At 40.8% G+C, this 8746-nt stretch overlaps 1 pseudogene; it reads left to right on the top strand.

The window, feature by feature from the left end:
- Positions 1 to 4371: 4371 nt before the first annotated feature.
- On the top strand, positions 4372 to 7579 carry LOC107660008 (uncharacterized protein K02A2.6-like; annotated as a pseudogene).
- The last annotated feature ends 1167 nt before the right edge of the window (positions 7580 to 8746 follow it).

Genomic DNA, 8746 nt, shown 5'->3' with positions numbered 1-8746 from the left:
CACTGATAAGCTACTACTAAATATATTGTAGAAACGTAATTTTCTGTAAAGTTGCTTTGCAGCGATTTGTATCGTGAAAAGCGCTACACAAATAAACTTGAATTGAATTGAATTGAATTAAATATGTTACCAGAGGCATTTCTAGCCTTTCTTCGGTACTGAAGCACAGGCCACTCATGAAGTAAAAGAATGTTTTGTTATTTTCTAACTCTCCAAAAACAGCACCAAAGCTATTTTTTAAAGAAAAATAATTAATTCAAAGTTATTTGCGAGTGAGGTATTGACATGGTACTCCTTTGTACTGTTGTGCTCCGATATTTTTTTGAACAGAAAATGTCTTTACCTGCTGTACAGAGTCGTTCACGGATTTGATGGTAATTGAGCTTAAAGAGCAGGTCATATGGGTTTTCAAAAAATATATTTTTTGCAGTTTGTAACGTAGCTATCCTTCAGTATAAACAGTCTGTTAATCAAAAAAAGTGCATGATAAATAAAGATATTGTCTTTCAAAAGAAAGAGACCTTAATGAGTCGTCATATTTTCGAATCTTCTGCCTGTTACCTATATACGTGACAAGGTAACTCATTTGCATAATCCCCCCTGCCCGCGAAATACGAATACTCTGACCTGCCCACAAACACTTCCGCTAGTTAGTGTGTTTACATCAGGTAGAGAAGACGCTGTGTCCTGCGTGGTGAAAGCAAGTTTGTTTTGCTTTCATTGCCGAAAGATGATGATGTGAAGACATCACGTAAAGTACGACATACAAAGTTTAAACATAGCACTGAGAAACGTAGTGATCAAGTTGTGCTTGCATTGGAGTTTCCGGTTGAGCGACTGCATCATCCTCGGACTCTGGCTCGAATTGATAAGGTAATATCGATCCCATTTTTGTAAGCTTATAGCATCTTTTGCTGTGTCCCAATGTGCCTACTTATACTACGCCCTTAAAGTATGTACTTTTTTGGTGAAGAAAAAGTACAGACATTTGAGTGTGTAGTAGAAGAGTAGGCAAGCTTTGGGACATACTATAACGACATACAGTTGAGTCTTTAAGGACGCTCTGTTGCATAGTTACACACACCCTGTCATTGTAAACTGTCCTGTCAATCATCTTGTCACCGTTAACATCCTCCACATTTCATTTCATTTAACTTCCTACCATATCAGAGAGAAATGAAGTAGCATGTTGATCTGCGAGCCATGGGTCTTCATGCAGAGAACTCTGCTCATATTTTCTGCATAATGATGCATTTTAAAAGTTAACGAACAAACGGATGTTTATAAAAGTTTACATTGCTGCTGCAGATGAAATATAACACAGATAACATTAAATAAATATTTTTTTCCAGGTTAAATGTTGATTATTAGTAACTCAAACCCCTTTATCTAAACCTCTCTACTTAACCATCGGTCACGCGCATCCACCATGTTTTTTAATGCTTTTTACTTGTGTTTGTAGTTCTCAAACGAATCATTCGCCAAAGCGCAATGGATTGAGGGTAATATTAGCCATTAGATTTTGCACGGATCCACACTTCAAAAATCGACCTGAAATAGTAGACCATCCGGGGACTTTTGGCATACTCTTTTCAACATTCTATGCTTTGGGACACACTAATTCTAATCTCGCATACTATTTAGGATGGATAGTATGAACATTGGGACACAGGGCTTGTTTACAAGTATCCCTCCGGAGCATAAAAAATAATTATGTTAATTGGCAGTTCGTTTCTGACACGCATTGTATACGGAAAGACCAATCACAACAGACTTGGCCAGCTGACCAATCAGAGCAGAGTACGCTTATGGAAGGGAGGGGTTTACAGACCTTAAGCTGAGAACTGCTTTGAACGAATCGTTTCGAAATAATTGAAAAATTATCATAATATTAAATGTATATTCTGAGAAAATGACAATGTTTTTTGATCGTAGATGCATTTAAACCTATTTTAGGGGACTTCAACACAATATTAGGACACTTTAAAATACCATATGACCTGCTCTTTAAAGACCTTGTGGGAAAACGATTAGACGGACTGCAAATAAATATCCACTCCACACAGAGTTTTGCAGTTTTCTGTGGTCCAAAGAGGATTGTCTTGCTGTGTTAGATATGAGTCTGACCTAGTCCAACGATTCAGTTGCTGGATTAAATTTCGAATGATTCGAACTAAACCGCGAACCGATGGTCCGTGTACTTTCGCGTCCATTCGTTTTTCGTTTTTTATCCATGACGAAAAAAAGGAAAAAAAACAAAAAAAAACGTTGTTGTATTTTTAAATGCTATGTTTAAAACTATAAATTGGAATTAGAACCGTACACACAAAATGATGCCAGAAAAAGTAAAATATTGACTTCTTTTCAGATTTTTGTTTATGACTTTGTGCACCTTTAAACATTTTCAATGACCATTATTTATATATAATAAAATAAAACAAAGAATCAGTTGTAGAACCAGATCTGAAACCAGAAACCAGCGGCTGTAATTGAAAATGACAATTTGTAAGGTGTTATTCATTTTTATGACCACTAGATGGACACAACATAAACCGTGTTGAAAAGCTTCGAGTAATTAACCTTTTTCCGATACAACTGACCTATCTGTAAGCCCCTCCCCTCGAACGCAGATGAGCCAATTATGGACATCTATAGGTTTCAGCGCCATACAGAAACATTGGATGATCTGAAGCTCTCATCGGTTTGATGGTGTTCATGCTACAAAAATGAAAAAAACGATGTGCCTGCGGTACTTGTAATACTGATTCCAGGTATCCTGAGAGGATGGGATTTATTTTAGTGCCTGCGGTACTTGTAATACTGATTCCAGGTATCCTGAGAGGATGGGCAATGGAATTTATTTTATTCCATTTCCTAAACCCAAACAAAACATAGCAAAATGTCCATTTTTTTTCTACATTTCAGTGCCTCTCCATATTAAACTGGTTAAATGTAAATTAATTTAATCGTACCCTGTGGTACATGAATCCTGGATGTTGTCATCTGCGATCATGATGACCGTAACATGAGGCTTCTCCCGCTTGCATTGTTATCTGTAAACCCTCGCTTCCAAATTAATCTTGTTACCCACCATATTTATTTTAAAATCTTTTATATATCCCTCCATGCCATATTTAAGTCCTGCTTGAATGGTGGTCCTTCTGTGTCCAAACTTGATCAAAAACATCTTGGGACAAGGTTTTTACACTGACAGCTGTCATTGTAAGACAGTTAACAACTCCGTTTGTTTGTCCGAGTTAGCAACAGTAACTAAGGGGGGCGGGGCTTACCGATAGGTCAGTTGTGTTGAAAGCTTCACTGGTTCAGAACGCTTCACTTCGCCATCACTAGTAATTGGCCAAAATGCTTCATTCGACTTTTCAGAGATCATCTACTCTTCCCTGTGGATGACCTCTGACTTACTTTATGTGCGATCTGAATTTCTGCGTTTTGAATTTTAGAATATTGAATTTGATGTTCTGAATTTCTTCTTCATCTTGAAAACTTGAAGTTGTATTTTTAAAAACTGGATATTTGTCTAAGAATATCCTGTCTACTGTCTAATAATTCAGAACAAAAAAAAATCTGCTGTTTGAAAACACGTCTATACAACTCTGACATAAAAAAATTCAATTGTATTAAATTTCAAATGTTCAATACTTAAGTTTAAAAAATCAAATTCAGGACTATGTTATATGCCACATAATATTTAGCTCTGTTAAATGACACTTGTCTATAATTCGGCTCAATTTTAACCAATTACTGAACAGATTATTAAAGGGGACATGGGATGCCCATTTTCCACAAGTTGGTATGATTATGTAGGGTCTTTATGAACTGTCTGCAACATACTTTGTTTAAAATTCCTCAGTCGTCGTGTAAAACAACACCCTTTTTACATTGTCAAAAACAGCTCTGTTCACAGCGACCCGTTTCGGTGCATGTCTCTTTAAATGCTAATGAGCTCTGAGAGGAAAGGCAATTTACAAATAATCATAACATATAAAGTGTGAGACTTACTTCTTCTGGAGGTGCAGCAGGATCATGAAGTGGGTACTGATCTATCCTTGAGTTTTAACTTTTTAGTAAATATTTTTTAGTAAGTATTACTACGTCGTAGCTTCATTCAGCAGCTCCACGGCATCGCGAGCTGTAAGCCTGTTAAACGAACCCCCGGAGAGGGACAAATATGGCGCCCTTAAAATTTACCTGTTGGGAACTTTTGGGTTGACTGAATCAGAGCGTGCGAGGCAGCTTCTTTCATTACCAGGACTGGGTGATGCAAAGCCCTCTGAGCTTATGGATCACATGTTGACATTCTTAGGTGAACATAAGCCCTGCCTTATATTCGAGGAGCTATTTCTTCGACAAATGACAGAACAAGTCCGCACGGCTTTGGCCGGCACGACGATTACAGACTTACGAGAGCTGGCTGAAATGGTGGACAGTTTACATACCGCTGCACAGAGTTGTGCTATACCAACATATTTCAACGCCTCCATTAATCCGCTGGTAGGAGTGGCTAATCGGGCTGCACAAGTACCACCATGGCGAACCGACTCCGGATTTTGTTTTTATCATGCTCGTTTTGGAGACAGGGCCAGGAAGTGTCGTTGCCATGTAATTTCCGTGGTAAGAGTACCACAGAGTCTGTGAATGCTGTGGACAGTGGACATACTGGCTGCCTTCTCTTCATTACGGATGATATATCGGGATGAGATTTTCTCTGTGACACTGGGGCTCAGGTGAGCGTACTGCCGGCGACTCCTTTTGATGCGCGTTCTGAGCTTAAGAGCCCCTTACTGGAGGCTGCTAACAGCAGCAAAATCCCAACATACAGTAAGCGCCAGGTTAAGTTGTGTTTTAACGGGCACCGTTTCACTTGGGATTTTGTTGTAGCTAAGGTAGCTCGTCCTTTGCTGGGGGCTGATTTCCTGTGCGCACACGGTTTGTTGGTTGATGTGCAGAACCGCCGTTTAGTCAATGCCAAAGATTTCAATTATTTTCTGTGTACGCTCAGTGTTTTTTCAACAACAACCTTGTCAAACTCTTCAAAGCCTAGCTGCGAATTTTTGCACATGCTCACTGAGTTTTCCAACATAACCCTCATAACTCATAACTCATAACTTTTTCTACGGCAACACCGAAGCATGGTGTGGAGCATCACATTTCTACTACAGGTCCACCCCTGTATGCTCGCACTCACCGTCTTGACTCATCGAAATTAGCTACTGCTAAAGGTGAGTTTGCGTACATGGAAGAGTTAGGCATTGTACGTCGTTCTAATAGTCCTTGGGCTTCTCCTTTGCACATGGTGCCTAAGTCAGATGGTATTTACTGTCCGTGTGGTGATTATCGCAGACTCAATGATGTCACAATTCCTGATCGCTACCCTGTTCCTCATATTCAAGATTTTTCGGTGTGGCTAGCTGGAAAAACCATTTTTCTGCCCAGGTAGACCTTGTGCGAGGGTACCACCAAGTAACAGTCCACCTGGACGACATTCCGAAAACTGCCGTTATCATCCCTTTTGGGTTGTTTGAGTTTTTGCGAATGCCATTCAGCCTAAAAAATGCCGCTCAGACTTTTCAGAGGCTCATGGATTTTGTGTAATAGGGTATGGACTTTCTTTTTGTCTACCTGGATGACATTTTGGTTGCAAGCACATCCAAGGAAGAAAATTTGTCGCATCTCCGTTTGCTTTTCGACCGCCTTAGTGCTCATGGCCTTATCATTAATCCCAGCAAGTGTCAATTCGGCCTTTCGTCTATCGATTTTCTGGGACACAGAATAACGAGCGCCAGCACGTTCCCATTGCCTTCACGGCTGGCTGTGGTTAAGGGTTTTCCATTGCCGCCTACGATCAAAGCTCTCCAAGAATTCCTGGGAATGGTTAATTTCTATCACAGATTTATTCCCAAAGCAGCTGAGCTTATGGTTCCCTCTATAGGGCCCTTAAAAGCGGTACCCCTCGTCACATACTCAAGTTGTCCGATGAAATGATTGGAGATTTTGACAGCAATAAACAGGCTCTAGCAGAGGCTGCCATGTTGGCCGCATCCATTTCCGGACAGTCCAATCGCTATTACTGCAGATGCATCTGATTTTGCGGTTGGGGCTGTCCTGGAACATTTGGTGCATGAGCAATGGCAGCCACTTGCATTCTTTAGCCACCAACTTCATCCTAATGAACAAAAATATAGTACGTTCGATCAGGAGTTGCTTGGCCTTTACTTCGCCATTCGACATTTTTGTTTTTCACTCGAAGGCCGGCACTTCACTGTTTTGCTATGTCAAAGGTTTCAGAGCCATGGTCTGCCTGCCAGGAACGGCACCTGGCTTACATTTCAGAATTTACTACGGATATTCAACACGTTGCAGGGAAGTCCAATGTGGTAGCAGTTTGCCTGTCACGGGCGAGCACCAATGCGGTACACTTGGGGGTGAATTACTCTGGTATGGCCGCGGACCAGTGTTCCGATTCGGAAGTCCAGTCCTTGAAGACAGGAGTAACGAGCCTTAAATTGGCTGACGTCATGTTTGACAAGTTTCATTGGATTGTCCTTGTCCCGTTGTACCCAAAAACTGGAGATGGCACGTTTTTGACGTCATCCACAGTTTGTCGCATCCTGTTACGAAGGCTTGCCAAAAGTTGATTACTTCAAAATGTGTCTGGCGCGGCCTAAAAAAAGATGTGAGAGCATGGTCTGCTTCATGCATTGCTTGTCAAAGAGCGAAAGTGCAGCCTCATGTTATAGCACCGTTAGCACGTTTCGAGGTCCCGGAGCGTCGTTTCGATCATGTGAACATTGACCTTGTTGGTCCTCTTCCACTGTCTCGGGGGTACGCTCACCTGCTCACGATGGTGAATCGGACTACTAGGTGGCCAGAAGTGGTTCCCTTGGTATCAACGTCAACTGCCGACATTGCTCAATCTTTTATTGGCACCTGGATCGCCAGATTTGGCACCCCATTGGACAACTCCTCAGACCGTGGTTCCCAGTTCACGTCTGAGCTTTGGGCTGCAGTCGTGCATAGTCTGGGCATTAAGCTTCATCACACTACAGCTTATCACCCACAAGCAAAAGGTCTGTGTGAATGTTTTCACCGATCCATGAAGTCTGCACTGAGAGCTGCCTTGAAGGATGACAACTGGTATGATCGGCTCCCATGGGTGTTGCTGGGACTTAAGGATGATTTACTTGCTTGTTCAGTGGAACTGGTTCACGGGCAGACACTTGGGGTGCCTGGTGACTTTGTTCCTGATACCGACAACCCGTGGTCTGGCCCACCTAACCGTCCCTCCCTGCACAGTCATGTCTCCACTTTCATCCCAGTGCCCACCTCTCAGCACGGCCTTCACAAGACTTGGGTTCCCAGCGATATGTCATCTGCAAAATTTGTGTTAGTTCGACATGACGCGCACAGAGGGCCATTGAAACCTCCATATGATGGACCGTTCCGGGTTCTGGAATCCTCGGACAAGACATTTGTTATTGATTGCCAGCTGAGGTGGCCGTGGCACCTCTGCCTCTGCCCACACAAGTGTCTCGTTATATTCTTGTACGCGGGCATTTGATGCTAAAATGCTACGCTTTTGGTTTCTCACTAATGATAACCTGAGAAAGGTTAAGCCTCGAAAGCATTTCATCTCTTGAAAGTGAGAGGTTTTGTTTCAGAAAGATGAGGTTCAGAAGAATGATAAGGGTCCAGAGAGAGACAGCTGTGCTCCCATCACAAAAGCCACCACATCTTCTCATCAGAAAAGGTGTTCAGTGTCCACCAGGAACCTAAAGCCCCAGCACCACAATCCCCAAAAGACATACTCTTTTCTCAGAGTTGGCCACCATGCTGAGTTGATACGAGGTGAGTCTCTACAAGTGACTTGAATTACACTTGTAGTAGTTATTTCCCTTAACCGTTGTGTTTGCTTTTACATTTTACTATTATTAGCAAACTTTTTTTTTATGCAAATAATAATAACTGGTTACATAAATGAATTGATGATTGTTCATTGCCTATTTCTACAATTACTAGAGCTTGACATTAGTATTTTCAACAGACCATTGGCTAACATAGTGTGCTAGTGTGTGATCCAAGGCTACTGTATCCTTCAAGTGAAGTTGGAATATTGTAATTACAAGTTTCAAACACAATTGCATTTACAGTTGGGAAACTTGGTATTCTAAAGGGTATACAAGTTGTCAAATTGTGATAAAGAAATGTATTGTGAATGAGAGTTAACTGAAGTTATGATGAGTTAATGAAGTTAATTGTACATGCTGTATTTCAATCATTTAAAAGATGCAATGTACAGAACAGCTTATAGTGAAAAGTGCATTGTCATCCGTAATCATCCGTATTGTGACATACACCCAAGTGTAGGATTATAGAAAAATAAAAAATGAAGGGTGAATCATAGCACAGAATAATTGTTAAGATCTATAATATGCATTTTGAAAACAAATTTTCATTTCATGCAGAATTTAATCACTCACCTTTCACTGTTTACTTTATAGTGTTTATTGAGCTTCTTATGTGCACATGAAGGCATAAAAGTTTATTGTATGTACTTCATCAAGAGTTAAAGGTGAAGTTTGGGAATACATAAAAGGTGACTTACCTGAAATAAATAGTTATAAAATAGGTACTCTCTCTCTGTGACAGTCCTAGGCTTTAAAAATAGTAAATTGGGCCTGTTTTCTTCTTCTTATTATTATTATTATTACTATTGTTCAGTCAGAAA

This window comes from Sinocyclocheilus anshuiensis, unplaced genomic scaffold (assembly GCF_001515605.1).
Source record: "Sinocyclocheilus anshuiensis isolate Anshui unplaced genomic scaffold, SAMN03320099.WGS_v1.1 scaffold55, whole genome shotgun sequence".
Taxonomy (NCBI): domain Eukaryota; kingdom Metazoa; phylum Chordata; class Actinopteri; order Cypriniformes; family Cyprinidae; genus Sinocyclocheilus; species Sinocyclocheilus anshuiensis.
Note: the sequence above shows the minus strand (reverse complement) of the source record. Positions and strands in the feature narration are given on the sequence as shown.